This window comes from Petaurus breviceps, unplaced genomic scaffold (genome assembly GCF_028583685.1).
Source record: "Petaurus breviceps papuanus isolate PSGF00001 unplaced genomic scaffold, PetGlider_PUasm1.0 151, whole genome shotgun sequence".
NCBI lineage: Eukaryota > Metazoa > Chordata > Mammalia > Diprotodontia > Petauridae > Petaurus > Petaurus breviceps.
In genome coordinates, this window is record NW_027185712.1 from 11,008,182 (window position 1) to 11,030,326 (window position 22,145).

A 22,145-nucleotide genomic window follows, 5' to 3' on the forward strand; every position below is an offset into this window, starting at 1 on the left:
TTCCTTTTGCTCTATTCTAATTTTGAAAGAATTACTGTCTTCAGTGAGCTTTTGGACTTCCTTTTCCATTTGACCAGTTCTGATTTTTAAGGCCTTCTTTTCCTCATTGGTTTTTTGTACCTCTTTTTCCATTTGGGTTAATCTATTTTTAAGGTGTTATTTTCTTCAATTTTTGGGGGGGTCTCCTTTAACAAATTGTATACTCATTTTTTCATGATTTTCTTGGATCACTTTCATTTCTCAATTTCTTCTCTACTTCTCTTACTTGATTTTAAAAATCCTTTTTGAACTCTTCCATGGCCTCTGAACAATTCATATTTTACTTGGAGATTTTTGATGTAGGATTTTACTTTTTGGTCTTCTTCTGGTTATATGTTTTGATCTTTGGCACAAAAGTAAGGTTCTATAGTCTGAATTCTTTTTATGCTGTTTTCTCATCTTCCTAGTCAAATACTAGACTTTTTAACTCTTTGTCAAGGTAGGATTCTGTGTGTGTGTGTGTGTGTGTGTAATGTCCCAGACTTCAGGAATTTTCTTTTAGTCATTCAATTCCTCACCATTTGTGGACCCAGAGCTCTGGGAGCAGCCTCTATGCTCCTACTGCTGCTGACACCACCACCTCTTGCAGACCATGCATCTCTTTCATCTACCTACTGCAGAGTTTTCCCACTGACCTACTATGCTGTCTTTGGCATTTTTAGGTTGAGAAGTCTGAAAATTGCCACAGATGCCAGTTATTCATTCTCCTGAGGACTGCTCTGTTCCTGTCTAGGTCGGAACAACCCATGCCAGACTATGTTCCACTCCCCTTCCAGTTCAATATACCCTTCCTGTCAACTTTTCCATGCTGTCTTGGGATTTAGATTTGTTTCACTCCATCATTTTGTGGGTTCTGTAGCTCTAGAATTTGTTTAGAATCATCTTAACAGGTATTTAGAGGGTCTTGGGGGAGTTCTCAAGCAAGTCCCCACTTTTACTCTGCCATCTTGGCTCCACCCCACATTTCCCCTTTTTAAAAAAATTATAGTGTTGTGACAGATGAGGAGGCTGGTCAGCACCAGAGCTCTGAGCTCCATGCTATCAGATTTCACTCCCCTGATAATTCAGTCCCTCATCTAGACTCCAATCCCAGATTTTTTCTCTTTCTTTGCTTTTAAAGTCTTCCTCATGATCCATCAAACAAGGGAATTTTGTTTTACTTATGCTATTTCTTCCCTGGATATAACATATTTTTTATTCCCTTTTCTCCACCCCCCATCTATTCCTTCCTGTTTTCCTTTTGAATTGAATATCAGAATATGTTTCTACATCAGACTGAAAGTGTTTGTATCTCTCTGTGTATGTTTTATCCTTCGTTGACTGTTTCAGATGACAGTGAGCTGAAAGTGGCAGATACTTTCACCATCCTCTGTTCCTTCTTTGTAGAGTTTGCTTCTTATACATTTTCTTGTGAGACATGAAATTATTCCCTTCTTGTTGCTTTCTCTCTTTTCCTTAGTGTAAATCATTTCCCCCTGCTTTTTCTTTTTTTTTCTTTTAAGATCATCAAAAAATAGTAAAATGACCTCCAGTCTCTCTGTCTTCAATCACTCTTCCTAGAACCTTGATGATCTTAAAGTTCTGAATACTTTTTATATCTCTCCCTATTAGAACACAAATATTTAGTGATCACATAATCACTTCTAATTGTTCAAACATATTTACTTTTTATGTTTCTCTTCTCTCCTTATGGAATTTCAATGTTCCTTGCAATTTCTGATTTTTTTTTGTTCCCACTAATGTATCAAAATCTATTTCATTGTGATCCATTTATCCTTTTGTATTATTGTAATCTAGTTTTTGGCTAGCTGTTCTGGCCTAAAAGTTTAGACTTTTTAACATTTTGAAAATCATGTTTTAAGGTTTGCACTCTTTTATATCATAGTTAATAAATCTTGTGGGATCCTGACAATGAGTTCCTGGTAGCTGGACTCTTTTTTTTTCTTCTGGATACTTACATTAATTTTTCCTTTCTTTTTCTTTTTTGGCTTTTTGATGGGGGTAGGGCTGGGCAATTGGGGCAAAAAGTGACTTGCCCAAGGTCACATGGCTAGTAAGTGTTAAGTGTCTGAGGTTGCATTTGAACTCAGGCCCTCCTGACTCCAGGGCTAGTGCTCTATTCACTGTGCCATCTAGCCACCCCCAACTCTGGTCTTTTCAACAAGAAATCTTGAAAGTCCTCTCTCTCATTGAATGTCTATTTTCCCCCCACATTTTTTTGGAGTTAGACTTCCTGAATTTTTTCTATGATATTCTTGATAGTTTCAATTTTGAATTTTCTTTAAAGGGGTGGATTCTCTATTTTTTTTCTTATTCCTCTCTGTGTAATAGCTCTGAGCAGTTTTCTTTCATTATTCTTGAGCTAAAATATATGGGTTCCTTTTTTTCCCTTTTTTTTATGATAACTTCAGATAATCCAATGATTCTCAAGTTATCCCTCCTTGACCCAGTTTCCAGGAATATTTTTTAAAATAGTTTTCAGACTACTCTACTTCCTGTTCCCTCTGCTTTGAAAGCAGGAAGTCCTAGTCTTATTACCTCATGGAAAACTCCACAGAGGACTCCTCAAATGGACATCCTTTTCAATGCATGTAGGTCTCTGTATTATCCTTTACTGACTAGAAAAAAATGACCCACTGTATTGTTTCTCCTTAGATTTTCTAAGCACCACTTTTTCTGGCACTCTTCCTCAATATTTGCTTGAGTGGTTATGGGACAGATTTGGGTTGCATAGATTCTTTCTATCTTTTCATCATTTCTGATCTCTAAAATGACTTTTCCAAATTCACAAAAGCAAGTCACAGTGAAGTAATGGTTTGTCCTTTATGCTACTACACCTCTCCTAAAACTGAATTAATTTCCTCTTCATGAAATTATATTATTAGGTATATGGACAATACTAAGTGGGATGTTGAACAATGGGATATATTAGCTATTGGTAGAAATTCTCAATATTCCTAGCTAAGTACTATTGTGAGCTGCTTCTCTAGAAGATACTCAGCAAATGTTGTCACAGAAGAGTAGCTAAATAAAGGCATGCTAGAGTAGTAAGAAATAAATGTTGAAAGCCTGCTCAAAGGCATCAGTATTTTTTGTATACCCCAAGAATCATGATGTTATTCAGGTAATGCTATGAGAAATGACTAGTTTCAGAGGAGAATTATAACAAATTGAAGATCAGACAAAGGATTGTAGTAGGTTTAGGGATTTTACAAAGAATTTTGCTGATTACATTAAACATTATAGTACTAAAACCTTATTATGAACCACTTTGGACTGGCATATGTGAGTTATATTAAGGTAGTAAGTGATAATCCAAACTCTTACCCTGAATCATAAAGAAGTTCATAAAATGTCCAGAATATTATGTTTTAGAAAGCAGGAAAATGTCAAACATTTGAAGAACATTAGTATTTACACTAACAAAAACAATGTTGAAGAATATCTGTATTCTGGACATTTTAGACACACTAAATTAATGAAATGTTACTGTGTCATACCTATATTCCCTTTTACTATTCTTGGTCATTCCAATTACATGCTGTTTTTTTTTCCCCTTTTGCTTCAGTTATCTGATAATTGTTCCATTTTGTCATTTTATTTTGCCCATATAGATGGGAGCCTGGGTACCATGGCAATTGTGTGGACTATTGTTTGCAGCACATGGATAATTGTTATGCTGCGAACACCAATTTGTCGTATTGTGCCAAATGGCCATACTTCCCAGGGGACATGATGATAGCTGTGATTCGCCACCATAGGGGGTGGGATGTTGCTTACGGCTAAAGCTCTGCCCAGTAATTCCCCAACTACAAATAACGCTATACATAGTACATCCTAGAAGCCCTTCATTATAGCATTTGTTTTCTGCTTGTTAACATCATTTCACGCTAGATGGGCACTAGTGTAATTTTCCATTTTGTTTCATCAAATTAAGGGAAGAAAGGAGACTGTCTTGCAAGTCTTTCATTTTATAGACAGTTGGTCATTTCATTAACACTTTTCATATTCTTGTTTGTCATGATGACTGACGATAGTAAAAAGATTTTCTACCCATTAACATATGATAGAACAGCACTTTTTTCTTTCTTTTTTCCTTTTTTTTCCCCTGGGAATTATTGATCGACCAACGAGTACATTTATTAAAATGTAACCAGCATCTCTGGCACTTGCAAGTGTTGCACACTTTAACCGATTAAATAGTCATGAAGAAAGAAATCAATAGATCTTGAATTCCTCTGCTTTGACTCCTGCCAACAAAGTGGCTACAGGAATTAGGAAAGAAATAAACCAATGTGTTTATGTGAAGTATTTAAAGCACTTTGGATTTTAATCAAGATATAAATGGATATTACTATTATTGTTGGGCAAGATGGCCAGGGTATGTGGTGTTTTGATGTGATTACTTTTCTAAAACTTAAACAAGATGTAATAAATTCTCTGGAGGTTATCCCCAACATCATTAGAAATTTGCTCACAGGGTTGAGAACAGTTATAAGTTGTCATTAGGAATGTTTAACCCATGACTCATTACTAATAATTGAAAGTTATTATAAATTATTGAAATTGGTTAGAAAAATTAGCCAGAATTATAAAGTAACTAAAATCCATTCATTCATATACATATTCATTCAATCAACAAATATGTATTAAATGTCCACTGGGGACATTGCTGAATGCACTATACTGGGATGAATATATAGCTTAGTATTTTCAAATTAGGAAGGATCTTACAGGACAGATATTACAACTTCCCATTCTTCTATGCTGAACCCAAAATATAGACATTCAGATTCTTCTTAAATACTACATATGATGAGTGTACTTCAAAAGACCACTCTTTGCATCATCAAATAGCTGTTGACTAGAACTCTTATTATGTTGAGATGAAACTTACATCTTTATAATTTTCAGTTCCCACTAATTTTATTTTCTGGAGTGACAAAAAACAAATCTATTCCTTTTCTTATATGCTGCAATGTAAGAAATATAAAAAGACAACTAACATATTCCCTTTATTTTCTTTTATATATGGGAAACTGCCTTATTTTCTTCACCGATACGGCATAGTTTGTAGATCCATCACCACTCTGTTTGTCTGTCTTTGAACATGCTTATATTTATTATATTCCTTGCAAAATTGTAGAATCAAAACTAGATATGTACTTCAGATGTGGCTCGACAAGTCCTGGTTAGAGCAGAGTTGTTATTTCTAGCAGTCTGAAAAAAAATAATTGTATTATTGCATCTTAATTCTAATTTTTTCAATAGCCATCCAAATATATTGGTTTATAATAAAATTATGTTCTATCAGATAGGGTATAACTATGGTCAGTGAGGTAAAATGGAAAGGAAGGAAACAGATATTTATAAAGCAAGTATTGTGGCAAGTGCTTCACACATATTATCTTATTTGATACTCACAACAACCCTAGAAAGTTGATGCAATTATCATCTTCATTTTATAGTTGAGGAAACTAAGGTAAAAGAAGTTGTTAGCTGCCCAAGATCACAACTACAGCAAATGTCTGAGCAGTGTTCTCAGTGAGCAGTCAGTAAATATTTGCTGTATGAATGCCTGGGTTTGACCTCAGATCATCCTGATTCCAGGACCAGTTGTCTATTCCTTGTATCACCTATCTGATAAAGAAACACTTTGACTTGTAGTTAATAGACTTAGGCCTTGCCACTTCCCTCTTACTCTCTATGAGGCCCAGGAAAACCACTAGCCCTTTCTGGATCTCGATTTCCTTTTCTATAAAATAAAATCATAATACTTATGCTATTTGAATATTAACTATTGTTTTTATTGACCAGACTAGTGTTTGTGCCTCCTTCTCAGACATGAATCTGGGTCATATATCTGACTGAAGACAAAAACAATCAGTAATCTACATTCACTGTTAGTTTTTTTTTTTTAAATCTATGTTATGGATAACTATGTCACCTTATTCATATTTTTGGTTTTATGCTAAATGGGAAAGAGAGCCCAAATCCACTAGCTCTCTTAAGTGAAGGTTTATTTTCATTTTTTGCTAAAATCTAGAAGTAAATGAGATATATGGAATATTATCCCTTTCCTCTCCTCTAATCTTTCAAATTCTTTTTCCTGCATAAATCTTTCCGTAAAACTCCCCCATGAATACTAATTATTCTCCTATGTCACTATATATCTGCTCCCTACTATATATTTAGGTTTTTCATTCTGTTGAAATATATATCTATGTGTGTGTGTATATGCATATATACATACAGACATGTATGTATACACACATATAACCATGTAATTTGTCCTTGAAGATAGAATTTAGTGCTGTAGGTGAATGGGCTAATGAATGGGTTGATAAGTAACAATTTCATAACCCAACTATATTAAAATCTCTACAGGAAGAGATGAAGGTACATACTCTTATAAAACCTGTTACTCTCTCCACAGAGTTAGCTATGCTTACTAAATAATTAGTGGACTTACATGAACTGAATCATAGTGATCGATTTCTGAATATTCATTCCCTTATAACCTCATCCAGATCCTAACATTATCTTCTTCTTTTCCTACCCCATGGGTATTTCACTAAGCCATTATGTTTTGGATGATAGGTCTTCTAAGAAACACTTCTTAGAGCTCCAATTCACTTTTTAACTTCCACAACTGTTGGACAGTTCTTTGGAGAGACTGACATTAGTAATAAAGCTACAGCACAGTGACCAGATCTTAATATTGAAAGAGGTGCCAGCTACATTATATTTCTACCTATTGGCTTCCTTCCAGTGCAAAATTTCTTCTTTAGAAATTGCAGTCCTTGCACTGCAAGCAAGGGTTAGGGACATCTGGCCACTGGCAAGGAAACAAACTTAATCTTGTATAGACCGTAGGCAGGTCATACTGTAAAGCATTCATGCATTTTTTTCAACAACAACGACAACAAACCTTGTCAATTTTTACTTTTGTTGAAAAAATACCTGAGGAAGTGATCAATGGTAGAATGGGGTAAAATTACTAAATGAGCAGAATCAAGCTAGGATAATAATTTTTAAATTGTTATTGGTTTCCAAAAAAATAGCACCAATAATGGAACCTAGACAAAACAAAACAAAACAAGAATATTTAAAAGTGAATTTCCATATTCTTTGGATACTGTTCTCTCCCTCTTTTAAAAGAAATAAGTTAAAAAGAACTAAGTGATTGATTGAGGAAAGAAAAAAGTACCAACTCCTGAAATCAGCAAAGATCTCATAACCCAAAGAGATATTGAGAAGCAAAACAAAGAGAAAATAAAGTCATTAAGCCAGAAGAAGAACCTAAAGTCACATGGAATTTGGAGATAAAGGCAAAATATGAACAGAAGGATGATCTTATCTGACTTCAACAGAGGAACAATGGAAATAGGCTGTCTCACTTCAGGCATAGAGCTGCTATAGGGATGGGGACCAAGATAGGAAGACAGAGCAAAGGCTAGAAAAAATTTGTTTTCCTTTTATCCCTCTTTCCTCCCAAATTTCTCACTTATCCCTGAAAGCCTTTTTGAATTAATGTCCTGTGCAGGCCTTATTGTATTCCATAAAATAGAGCAGAGTTCAGAATGCTATAATGCCAGCAGGTTATATAATCAGATTACATTACAGTATTGGACTGTTATGTGCAAGGTCTTTTATAGATATGAATGGATGCACCAGAGTTAAAATGAGGACAGTCATACTGTTAATTTTTAGAAATTACTAAGGCTGCAAATGTATTGGCCTGGGAAATATCCATTGATTCTTCCCTTTCCAAACCAACAACAACAATAACAAAAATTCCTTATATTAATGAATATTGTAGGTACTTCACCAGTCATTACATTGTTTTTATTCCCTCTTCTATGCCTCATGAGGAGTACAATGACAAATATATAATTATAAATATAACTTTTCTTAGAGGAATGCACATGATGTGCAGGGAAGGACCAATTGCACTTTTGGGAATTTCAGACCTCCCTGGCCCATCACCCACACCCAGGTAATGTGGGAGCTTCATTATTTGTATCTCCCAGGGCATTAGAATGTGAGCCTCTGGAGAGCAGGGACTGCTTTGACCTTTCTTCCTATCTTCAGGACTTAGCACAGTAATTGGCACATAGTAAGTGCTTAATGAATCATCATGGACTTATCACCAATATCTTTCTCAAGTACATGGTTCACAAAAATCAAAGAAGAAAAAAGTTCATTTAAAGATGAATAATAGCAAATAGAACTCATTTGAGAGCAAATAGGGAATGAAAACTAACACTAAAACAAGTTCTACCAGTAAATAACTCTGCCCTCAGAGACTTATATAGTCTCAGTCATTTACAGACGCTCAGTCAATACTCAGTCTACTAGCAGTTATTAAGCACCTTCTGTATGCTAGCTACTGTGCTAAAATTGGCATTGGATGTAATCCCAGCTGTCCTTTTTTATATGTCTCGCCCATATATCACTAACTCTGAACAGATCATTATCACTTCTTTTTTAAAGCTTGTCCTCATCAGGCAATTTGCCAAGTATAGCTCCTCCCACTCTTTGTAGTTCTTTGTAGATCCTAGCAGATGGAAGGATCATCTCTTCTGTCTTGTTTCTAATAATTGGTCCTCTTTAGAGAATTTCCTGTCATTCTTTTTTTTTCTTTCTTTTTACTACTTAGATCAATGCCTATGCCTTTTCCATATAGCTCACATAATGTACAATTAGATGGTGATATCCAAATCTGATCACTTCTTATATAACCTTTTCATTTGAGACCCAGACTACATTTAACCCTCTGTTAGCTTATCAGTAGACCTAGAACTCCTTTGCTTCTCATTACAACACTGCACCAAAAAAGAGTATGCACATTTCATTTCCCCCTTGTTTTCTACTTCTGCTGGATCCTCATATCATGGAAACATGCCGAGTCAGTCAGTCAGTAAGGATTTATTAACTGCTTACTGTGTACTAGGCATACATACTAAGTGAGAGGTACAACATAAAATAATAGTCTCTATCCTCAAGGACCCCATACTCAAATGGAGAAAACATGTAAACAACTAAATAAAAAGAAGATATATAAAGGGTAAATTGGAAATAATCTCTGAGGAAAGCTACCAAACTTAAGGCAAAGCAGGGAAGGTTTCTTGCTGAAGGGGCAATTTTAACTGAGAATTTCAGGAAGTCAATAAACTTTTTTTTTCTTTCTAGAATTATGCCCAATCTCCTTTTATGTCTTTAGACCAAATGAGAAGATATACTAAGTGGAATCTTATGCCTATCTTAATCCTAGCCTCTGAATATTTAAGCCATGAGGGATATGATTACTCCCAAGGCAGTTCATTCCAAGTTGGAATAGTTTGAGTTGACAGACATATTTTGCTATAATCAAGGAGAAAATTCCTCTAAAATTTCTTCCCCTAGCTCTTCCCTAAAAGTCAAATACAATCATTCCAATCCATCTTGTTGCCCTTCAAACACTTGAAAACCACAATGATGTACAACTCCCCAAATATTCTTTTCCTTAAGCTAACCTCCCTGATTTCTTCCACAAATTCCTGCATTATACTTTTTAAGTTCTATTTCATGCTGATCTAACTTTTCTAAGTGTTCTTCAGGTTATCTATTTCTTTCCCAAATGTGATGCCCAATAATGAAAATGTTAGTATATTTGTTGCTTGACTAGGTGAGAGTATAAAACAACTACCCCACCTTGTTCTGAGCACCATGACTCCCTTAATGCAGCCTCTGATAGAACTCTCTTTTTGTGACTGTAATATCACCCTGTTAACTCATTTAGCTTGTAATCCACTAAGACTCCAAGGTCTTTTTCATAGCAATTGCATTCTAGTCATGCCTTCTCTATCCCATATTTCTGAAAATGATTTTTGTAACCCAGGTATTGCAATTAGAGTTATACCTATTTAATTCATATCATTAGATATTTAATACCTATTATAATATACCTGTTTAATTCATATCATTCAAAACCTGTCAAGATTTTTTCTTGGTATAAATTCTGTCATTCTACATTCCTCCTAGCTCCTTGTCATCTGCGACATTTGGCAGATAAGTAATTTATAACATCTTCCAAGTCCTTCTTAAAAATCTTGAACAGCACACAACCACGGGTGTATTGCTGAATAGGTCCAATGGTGACTCTCTTTAAGTTGATGTTAAATGATTTGTCTCTAGTGATTCAGACAATTCAGAATCTACCTAAACATACTATAATCTATCCTATAACCCTCTCCTTTATATGCAAGCATAACAGAAAATACTTTGTCAATTAAAATTAAAGCACACTGTGTCCATTGCCTTTCTCTGTCCTGTTTCTAGTCACCTGTCAGAAATGGAAATGATGATAATTTGCCTTGACACTTTTTTTGATGGTTCCATGTTGTCTTTTAGTGATCATTACATGCGTTTCTACAATCTCAAAAATCATCCCTAAAGCATTTTATGAGTTTATTTTTACATTATTTTTCCCAGGGGAAGCTAGATGGCACAATGGATAAAATACCAGGCTGGGAATCAGAAGATCTGAATTCAAATATGGCCTCAGAAACTTCTAGTTGTGTGACACTGGGTAAGTCATTTAACCTCAGTTTGCCTCAGTTTCTTCAACTGCAAAATGAGGTTAATGATAACACTTAACTATCATGGGTTTTAATGAGAATCAAATTTAATAATAATTGTGAATGGCTTAGTACAGTGCCCTTCACATACTAAATGCTTAATAAGTTTTTATTAATTAAGTGAGGTCGAGCTCACCAAGCTTTTCCTCACCAGCTCTTTTTTCTTTTTTGAATATTGGTACATTTGCCCTTCTCTAGTTTTATTGACCCATTTGTAACTGATATCTTTCAAAGAGCAATGACAATAGTTCAAAAAACATATGTACTGGGGTGGCTAGGTGGCACAGTGAATAGAGCACTGGCATTAGAGTCAGGAGGACCTGAGTTCAAATCTAACCTCACACACTTAACACTTACTAGCTGTGTGATCTTGGGAAAGTCACTTAACCCTAATTGCCCTGCCCTCCCCCCTGCAAAAAGCTAAAAATATCATATGTACTAACTTTTATTTTTTTTTTTTGCTTTTTGGAGGGCACTTGTGATTAAGGGACAGCTCCACCTAGCCGCCCCTGTACTAACTCTTTTAATCACATGAAATGTAGTTTTGGGTCTGCTGACTTGATTTGGTTAACTCATTAGCATTTTCTGGGACTCATTTTCCTAATTTATAAAGATTGGGATATTAATTTCTCTTTTTCTCAAATCATAGGCCTATTTTTGAGAGTCAAATAAGATAATGCATATAAAACATTGCCCTGGCCATTAAGGAACTTAGAATTTAGCAGGAGCAATAGGGCTGCCATACATGAAAATATGTCTTATAATACAAGCCCAAATGAGTGTTACAGATACTAGTTCCATAAAATTTCAAAGGAGAGAGAAAAATGTAGATAGAAAGACCGTGATGTTTCCATGCCTCTCAGTCATTTGGTTTTCTTCACTTAAAATTTCCCTCTCTTCCTTTTCTACTTAGACAAATCCTATCCATTTTTCAAGGCCCAGATTAGGTCTTTCTTCTGTCAGGGAGGCTTCTATGTCTACTTCAGGTCCAAGTTGTTCTCTCCCACTTCTGATTCTGTCTAACTTTTATAATCTTTTCCATATGATTAGTATTTTGTTATGTACCTTTTTTCTTACTGTTCACCATTACTACAAATCTTCAATGGTTGGCAGCTGGTTCCTCGCAGTGGCAAGAATATTAGACTTGCATTTGTAAAGAGCCAAGTTCTAATTGTGCCTCAAAAATTTACTAGCTGTGTAACCCTAGGCCGGTTTTAACCTCATTCTGCCTCAGTTTAACCATCTGTAAAAAGGGGATAATTACACCTATATTACATCATCAAATGAAATAACTTGGACAGCGTTTTACAAACCATGAAATGTTATTTAAATACCTGTAATTATGATTATTAATTATTATTGTTATTATTATTAAATGTCTCTTTTTTCCTGACTGTACTGAAAGCAACTGAGGTAAAGAAATCGTTGTTTATTATTTTGTTCTATCTTCCAGAAGACCTAAACAAAGTATGTGACACATAGCAGTCATTCAGGAAGAACTTGTTGAGTAATATATAGAGGTGGGTCTTTTTTTTGGGCCTTGACAGATAGATAAGTAAAATTGAGAGAAGTAGAAGGGTTCAGAAAGTTTATTTTAGAATGTGAGAATAGCATGAGCACGCAGCTTGTTTAAAGGACATTGAGTCAACCACAAATAACCTGATCAGCTCCCAGGACTGGAAAAGATGGGTAAAGATGTTTGAATAAATGCCTAATTAAAAAAAATGTAAAATAAGGATAGCAACAATAAATAATTGCTCAGGTAAGTTTTTGTTGCAATTTAGACCTGCCCTTACCCTTTTGAAACATGATTTGCCAATCCATAGTCCAAAAATGTCAATGCTGACAGACAGCAGAGCTGAGACTTGCTTCTCTATCACTTACATTTTAATAAAATTTCAGCCCATCTGCTGAAGCAGCCTTCTTTGCCTCTATTTCTTGGTCTGCCTCCAGATTCCTGAGAACTCCCTGCTTGGGAACAAAATCCAAAGCATAATAGGTTCTGAAGTTCTAGTCATCAATTTCCCTTAAAGTATGTTGAGTAGAGCCAGGTTATTTTCCATCCTTAGGCCTAATGCTCAGAGTGGCAAGTATACATGATACAGTGAGGTCCCTTTGATTGCAGCTAGCATCTTATTTCCCAGCACCATGATCTTCCCAATTTTTAACATAATGCTAGAGTCTTAACAGAGCTAGTGATAAAAGAAGGAACAGTAACACCAATAAACGTTCCATGCGCTGAGGATATGTTTAATAGTTCTAACATGTATAACATTAAAATTTTATCAAGAAATCAAGGAAAGGACATTTTGTACACATAAATCAATTTACCTAGTGACTATGGGCAAGACATGCTTGTAATTTATTTTGCCTATAAAAATACACTACTTTTAGACCTAATTCCATTCCATCCTGGTGTGTATGAGAAGGGAGGAGTAAGGGGAGTTAAACCATTTAGTATTTTCACATAAGGAAAGGCAGCATTAGGAACTTCCTGCTACCTACAGACTGCAATAAAAAATACATTAATGAAATGAAATAATTGAAATTCCATGAATTCAACTTTGCTGAGAATCCAGTCTTTGAGTTTGTCTACTAGGCTCTTCCCAAAAAAGCTAGCCTGTGAGCAGGAGGTATTGAGTGCCTACTGTTGACATAGCCCTGTACTTCTCAGAATTATGGGTAATATGAAATATTTTGTAGAGTGACTCTCTTCCCTTATATGCTTGAAGTCTACATTGTTAGCCAAGACATTGCATGAAGGAAATATCCAATATGGGGTATCATGAAATTAATTGTTCAAAAAGTCTGATTTTCTCAATGTTTAATAATCTCTCCTTATACTGGAATTACTTTGGTTTTTATGTCATGCGTTTGCTATATAATGGTACATATACTTGCTTTCACTTAATAGAATGTAAGTTCTCTGAAGGGCAGAGACTCTGTTATTTGTCTTTGCATTTCCTGAGCCTACTACAGTTTGTGGAACATAGTGGGGGTTCAATAAATGCTTCCTTGAAATGAACTGAATTATAAAAATGAGAGATTGAATAATCATGCAGGTAAGTCAATGCAGGGCCTTGTATACCAAGGAAAAAATGATTTTCTCCAAGAGTGTTTCAAATATTTAATGGGATTTACCAGATTAACTGAATTAGCGTATTTTTTAAATCCTAAGACATTCCTATTAATTCGATTAAAACTTCCAAAATTGTTTGCCTTTACAATTTTATAGCTTCTTTATTACTTTCATTGTAAAAGGTTCTACTTTTGTCTCAGTCTTCATAATCTTCTGCCTTTATCTTCAATTAAGCAAGCACTTATTCCATGCCAACTGTATTCCATGCTCATTATAGTATTGAAATAGTTGTAGTTTTTTTTTTTAAGGGAAACATTTATTCATAAACAAATTATGTAACCAGGTATACTCATGAGGATGGGAAGCAAGCTTGCCCCCTAGTACTCTTCCCCTTCCTCAGCCTCTGATTCCATGGAGTCTACGCCTGCCTCTTCATGATCTTTCTCCAGAGCGGCCAGATCCTCCCCGGCTTCCAAGAATTCACCTTCCTCCATCCCCTCCCCCACGTACCAGTGGAAAAAGGCCCACTTGGCGTACATCAAGTCGAATTTGTGGTCCAGCCATGCCCATGCTTCTGTGATTGCCGTGATGTTGCTCAGAATGCATATGGCCCGCTGCACCCTGGCCACATCACCACGGGGCACCACGGTGGGGAGCTGGTAGTTGATGCCCACCTTGAATCCAGTGGGGCACCAATCCACAAACTGAATCGTATGCTTTGTCTTGATGGTGGAGATCATGGCATTCACATCTTTGGGAACCACGTGCCCTAGGTACAACATAAAGCAGGCCCTGTACTTGCCGTGGTGGGCGTCACACTTGACCATCTGGTTGGCAGGCTTGAAGCAGGAGTTGGTGATCTCTGCCAGACAGCTGCTCGTGATACGCGGTCTCAGCTGATATGACAGGAGCATAGGTTGCCAGGGGAAAGTGGATACATGGATAGGGCACCACATAGAAGCGCAAGAATGCCATGATACAGGAGATGATCTGAAGGCAATTTGTGTTTTCTGAAACATGTTTATGAACTTTATTTTATTTCATATGAATAACAATCTTGAAAGGGTGGGTGGCCAGGTGGCACAGTGAATGGAGTCAGGAAGACAGGAGTTCAAATCCAACCTCAGGCACTTGCTAACTGTGTGACCCTTGGCAATTCACTTTTTGCCCCAGTTTCCTCATCTGTAAATGAGCTGGAGAAGAAAATTACCAATCATTCTAGTATCTTTGTCAAGAACATCTTAAATGGGCTCACAGAGAGTCAGATACAACTGAAGAACAGCTATGGTAAGCAGGATGAGTATTTTACATACAATTTTATATAAGAGAAAACAGTTACACGGAGGTCAAAAGACTTGCCCAAAATTTCCTGGTTAACGCAATGAAAGGGTCTCATTTGAGGATGATTGAGAAAATTTAGTTGTATACCTTGAATAAGGAAAGAGCAAGACAAAACACCAAGAATCCCATTTCTCCGGAAGAAAATGCCCCAAATACAGAGTGAGATGAGACCTCTCCCATTTATGATAAGTTAATAACATCTGAAAATAACTTAAGCAACAAACATTGATCCACAAGGATTTGAAAAATAAGGCATTTTCTGTGTAGATTACAAATCCCATCCTCCACACAGGAAGAGGGAAAGCAAAGCTGTCTATATTGTGAACACAGCTGTGGCTCTGTAAGACCTGCAAAGGGCAGCCTCCAGCTGTGCAAAGCTCAGACCTGTTCCTCTGGGCTGGGCTCCACTTGTTAGACCTTCAGCCTGGGAGGTGGGAGGGGCTGCTACCACAGAGCACCGTCTGTTGAGAGCAGACGGGATACAGGAGTTGGATGACTGGCCAAGGGATGGGGCACTATTAATTGGGCAAATCTACACAGGGGTGGGAGATCTGGCACAGAGCCTGGCAGGTGGAAGTCAGAAGAATAGAAGACAATTGCTTAGGAACTCCAGTGTGGGACTAGTTGGAGGCTGTCAGACTTCAAATTTGTGCTAGGGCTCAGGGAATAGAGTCACACAACAGAGACGAGAAGCTTGCAATGTGATTATGTCACTTCTCTACCTATTTGGTAATCTGGTCAAGCAGAAATGACTTGATGGGACAATTGCAGCTACCTGTCTGTAGCAGCAGGTGTCAATGCATTTTGTGACAAAGGAACATATCAAAGAACAGCAAAGAAGTCATCATGTATTTCCTGTATTCCATCCTGTATTTAGCCTATATGGCAACAAATAACTATTTTGAATTCTTTTGAAAAAATCAGCTGGCTATTTGGGGATTATGTAGACATAGCTTCAGTGATTCCAAAAACAGAGCTTCTTAGAAAAAGAACATTATTTAACTAGTAATCATTTACTGAGCATGCACTATGTGTCCAATGTGGCGCTACTCCTGTACACAGAACAGGAAGAACCAAAAATATTGCCTTCCATTTTACCAAATGTTTTTTTTTCACTCTACATTTCTCTTTCTTTTTTTTCCTGTCTCTTTTGGGGGTTTATAGACATTATGCATTTGCTGATTTGACCTTAATTAGGTCAAGAAAGATAATAACATTTCAAAATTTAAATATATTTCCCCTGCAACAGATAGGCTCATAGACTCATTCATAGTCTTGTAGATGGAAGAGAACTTAGATGTAATAGGGCCCAATTTCATTTCATAAAAAAGTTAACTGAGACCCAAATTGGTTTAGGGACTTGCTCAAGGGCACATTGCTAGTAAGTTCCTGAGCCAGGATTTGAATTCTTGTTTTTCTGACTCCAAGTTCACTTCTCTATCCACTATTCCACATCGCTTCCCAACTTCACATCCAGGGAAGTCTCCAGGATTCAAACAACACTAACTACTAGATAAATCTCTTGTTAGTGTAATTCTGAAAATCTGGACTGAGCCAGAACCAACATGACTGGGAGAATTAGCTTAACATTCATTGTAAAGCAATGCCTTCAAGTTGTCAATGTGCGACAATTTAGGAATCATATAAAGATACATAGAAATAGAGATGAGATCTTTGACTTAATTGGTAATGAGAATTCTTAGGCAAAGAAGCCCCTTCTATCCATGCAAGTTAGCTCCTTATCTGTAGCATATAGCCTTAGAGAGCTCTCTAAAATAATGGCATGAAACTCAAGTAGAAAAGGGGGGAACTAAGCAATATTTAGGAATCCTTGCAGACCACATATTAACTTAGAAAATCAAATGTTAACAATATCAGTGTTTTATTGGACATTGTTAAATATTTATCTTATAATATTTTACATTATTTTAAAATAAACATGTTATTAAATATTAAGGATCATTTACCCCAAGTGCTGTAAGTTTGAATAATCAAGACTGAAATATTATATGACTTGCCCAAGGTCTTCTAGCCCATAGGTTATAGAAGTGGCCCTTGAATTCTAATCCTCCTGTCTTTGCAGCCACTTCTGCTTATTGTAACATGCTTGCCTCCCCTACCTTAAAATAGACATAGATAAAGACAGATGAAGATGATAGACCTAGACAGATACATATTTAGAGATAGATAAATAGGTGTGTCTATCTAGAGTCACACAGATCTATCTATCCATCATATCTCTATATATTTTCATGTGTGCAGTAAGGTGTTCCAGGTGCTCCTGTTTGTTAATGGCATTGTTGTGATTATACTAAACCCTAGAACTTTGCAGAGCCCCCTAACTAACCTACATAATTGCAAAGCAACTTGACTGCACTATTTTCACAGTAAAAATCAAATTGATGAAGACTGTTCCTTGTCCAAACTCTCACATGCTGTTAGATGGAAAGCCCTTAAAACTTATCCATCAGTACTCATATAGTAGACAGTCACTGCAATGGACTTGAACAAAAAGAATGGAGAAAGCTGCCCTGAATTTTGTAAATTAGTTACATTTTAGTTGTACCTTTAATGACCCTTCCCCCAAGCTTTGCCATTTTAAGTACAGCTTATCCTTTTGAGGCCAATAGTCTTGTACTGGTCTGGTATGGCTACAAGTTTTAGAACCTTACAGTCTCTGTAACGGTGAAATTGAGTATCACCAAAAAGGCAATGAAGAGATGCGTGGTGTGTATGAGTGAGTAATAATTCATTTTACTAGATGAACAGTGTAAAGGATGTCATCGGAGAAATGTAAGGTCAGAAGAAAAGGAGGATTGGTTGAGGGCAAAGAATAACTAGTAGACAGTCTAAATGTTTCATCACTACCCATGCAATGCTAAGAGAGTTGTATGAAAGTTTCCAATGTGTAGTATGGCCTCCCCGAACTTATAGGTAGACATGGTAGAGAGTCACACAGTTTAGGCAGGTATAGAAGTTTTGTACTCTGAATCAATTCATGGAAATTAGCATATCTATTATATCACTACTTCATTAAAGGATTAGAAATATCTGAGAGCTTAGGCCCTATCTAGACTCTTTGTTCCTAAAGCAAACCTGTCACACATGCACCATTCAGGAGGCAGGAGTAAAAGGTAGTCAGCAATTCATGAGAATTAGAATGACCTGGTCCAGTTAGAAACTAAACAGTGAGAATGGGGATGGTATTGGTGAATCAAGGGATGGTCATAGGCAAAAGCAAAAGATCAAGTTTTTAGCCAGGTTAAATAATCCACAACAGATGATACTTACTGGTCTTGAAGAAACTAGGCCCTTTCTTTACATATAGAAGCAAGAGCAGATCTAGTCTCTAACAGTAATGAAGAATAACAACAGAAGTTTTGACTATACATGATGCCTGTGTTCAGTTCTGTCATGCTTTAAGGATGCTTTAAAGATGGATTTGGATCAATCCAGTGCAGGAGTGGCAACAGCAATGTATTGGATATGGGGTGAGTGGGGAACCCACACCATAAGAGAATATTTATTCAACTTATGGGATACATAGGTCAGAGAAGGGAAGGTTGTGAAGGTGCATAATCATTATCCACAAGATTTTGAAATTTTGAATATTTAAAATAACAAAGTATTATATTGTGCTTTTATTGCTTGGTTCTCAAGACAGAATTATAGTAGCAATGAGTGGAAATTACAAGAAGGGAGATTGATGTGTGATAAAAGGTAAAATTATCTAACAATTAAAATTGTCCCAAAGTGGAATGAGTTGCCCTAGGGAGTAATTAATTTTCTGTCACGAAAAGTATTTAAAAAAGAAAAACTAGATGTCCTCTTTTCAGAAATAACATTGGATCATTTTGTATTAGAAATGCATGAGATCGGATGATCACTGAGCTCCTTTCCAAATCTGAGATTATGTGATTCTATGAAGATAAATTTCCATGGACCAAAATGTGAACAATCCTGCACTGTAGTCAAACTAGTAAACATAATACTTAGTCCTGAGCTCAGGACTAGATTCACAGAAATTTGGATAAATGGGGTCACAGTCTAGGTGAAATCTTAAATAAGACCAATAGGGTAAATAGAGAGAGCTTCAACTTTTCAACACCAAAAACCAAAGTGAGGTTTTGTCCTCGTCCAATCAGCTTCTGGCTCCTTAGAAAGGACAAAAACATTTTGAAAGAGAAGATGAGAAACAGACAATGATTTACCTTTTCAAACCCTCTTGGAGAAGAAATCAGTCCTAATGGCATTTGGACATTCCCACAAAGAGGTATTTCCTTTCCCTTTAACTTAATATTTTTCCCAGAAGTTACTGGGCTTCCCAGAATATGTTATTAAGAATTTCAGATACCCCAGCAGTAATTTCCAGACACCACAGCCTCTGCTAACACTGTATTATTCAAATAACCGACTTGAAAATTAACAATGAGGTACTGGATCTGAATTCTAAAAATGTTCTTAGGAGGAACTTTAACTGAGATTACACTTGATGTATCAAACTATTTAAAAGCAATTGGGATAGGCAGTGAACCATTCTACCCACTGGCTCATGAATATCACAGATACGAATGGAAGCAGGCATTCAGGTGAGTTTTGTCCATGGCAATAACTGTAGGTCAAAAGCTTTGCTGTAGTTTTTTGTTACAATTCATAATTTCAGGAAGCTCCAGCCCTGATAGTTTTCTGGCCCTGGAAAGAAGGCTAAAATATTTTGGGGGAGGAGAATACAATGACATTGGAAAAACAGTCATTAAAAAACACAGATTTTCATGTTAAGCAACAACTAATAGAAATATGATGAGACATTGTTACAGAAGAACAGGAATATGATATGACGTTGTTACAACATAATGCATTTTTTATCATATTACTGATTTTTATGTCTTATCTCTGACAAGGAATGATAAACATGATGTGATTGAAAATCAGTACCAACTGAATGTCACTTATATATTAAAATATGGAACTTGTAGAATTCAAAACAGAATGCCTCTTTTATTTTCTGGACTCACTGGTTTGAGCCTGTTATGTAATCACTTGTCATTAAAATATAAATACCCATTGTTGGTTAACATAAAGCATTGCCTGGAGAGTTTCTGTCCTCTCCTCAACAAGAGAAAAGAGTCTTTCTATTCTCAACTCAGCTAAACAAGGAAATACCAAAAGCAGCTGTCACCACCACCACTACAGTCTTCCCTGCTAACACATGATGATGAAATTATTAGGGTCACCCTAGGGACCATGAGATACAGGTGAGCAAAACCATGTGGGCCGTGGGCCTTTTGGAAATGCATGAGAGAGAGAATCTGCTTAAATTGGACACCTTGGACAATAAAAGTAACCCTGAAGAGAAAAAAAAAATAGAGATTATACAGGAGGTGACAATGGAGCTCCAAGGATGTGTGTGTAAAGGAGGAGGAGGGAAGATGTTTTTGTAGTTTTTTTTTGTTGTTTCTGTTTGTTTTTGCAAAATACTTGGATCCTGTTGTATCAAATTAGTGCAAAAGGTGAGGGGCAAGAAATTTTCATGAGTACCTTAGGTATTTTCAATATTACTCTTTCATTTTCTTCTAACCCCCAATTCCTTTTCTAGCTCACATCACAGTTCTATCTCACTGGTTCTTACAACAGTGTAAGCCATATTCATATCTCAGAGTAGAGGTCTGGAATGATCTCTTTCTCCCCTCTTCTACCACTCCCTCCCCCATTTAGTATATTATATATTACAGATATACATGCACACATACATATGCATATACATCTGCTGTTGTAATGATAATGGGATTTGGAGATCTTCCATAACCCTTGCATTGGCAAGCAAACAGGTACTTAGCACCTTGTTTCAAGTTCATGATTGTGTCAAGTATTAAGATCCAGAACTTGTGAATCCCACAGTGGGTGAACTTGCTGACATAATAGGAAGGGGCAAAACAGGAAGGACCTAATACCATATATAAGGAGAAGCCCAAGCTAGAGAGCCAGATTGCTGAGAGAGAGAGAGAACTTTCAGAACTTCTGATGAGAACTGCTGGGAGCCAGAACTACTGGGAGCGAGAAGTGTGGAGGCTGAGCAGCTACTGTGAGTGCGAAGAGGAGGATCTTTGCCTGAGGAAGCCTGTTTTGTTTTTGAAGGCTTGGGAATGTGGGTGTTTGCTGCATTGACTATGGGTTCCAACTTCATGGCTATTGTAATGACTTTGTCATTCTGGTTTTGGAACTTGGCTTTCTGGAATTTGAATAAATTTTTGGCTCTGTCCTCCATGTGGAGAGCCTTTTACATTCTATGATACACAACTATACCAGCATATTTATTGTTACCATAGGCACTGTGAATATTGTATTGGTATTACAAACGTAAACTTTGTGGAACCAGCATTTTGTAGGAGTTAAGCTGAGTAGCCCTTTGGTATGGGGGAGAAATGTTCATTTAATCTTTCTTGCTATATCATCAAAGTAAATATCTTTCTGTATTAATTGATCTTAAGTAGTCAAATGGACCCCAGAGTCTAGGCCTCCAAAAATTGAAGGGAACATAGTCTCTGGGGATGAAATTGATGGAAGAGAAGAAAGAATGCACCCCAGTTCTTAGGAGAGCCTAGAAACCTAAGGGGGCAATGTAGCAGGTGTGATTCTTGAAGAGTGGACCAGACCATACTCAATATAAGTACCTAGCTTAGTACTTATACTTTTATAACATTTCTTTAAATTGTTTGTAGTTTTATATATTTTTTCTTGTTCAGTATTATGGTTGTTGCCATTGCTTAAAGTACGTATCAGATATATAAATGACATACATATATTTATTCAAATAAATATATGCATATATCATAAAATAGATGTATATCACTATGTACATATATACATATAAATGCCATTATATGAATATGTGTATATGTACTACTATTGAAATAACTTTCTAAAAGATGAACTTATAAGGCAGTAATTACATAGCAGTATTCCTATACTTCACGTATGGTAAATCGGGGTGGGAGAGGCAATGTCATGTGAGAGAGGCTGTGAGCATCGTGAGAAAGCACCATTGTTTAGAAGTTGGTATTCTC

General features: G+C 36.4%; 1 pseudogene; it reads right to left on the reverse strand.

The window, feature by feature from the left end:
- Positions 1–14,117: 14,117 nt before the first annotated feature.
- Positions 14,118–14,715, reverse strand: LOC138153268 (tubulin alpha-3 chain pseudogene; annotated as a pseudogene).
- Between the last annotated feature and the right edge of the window lie 7,430 nt (positions 14,716–22,145).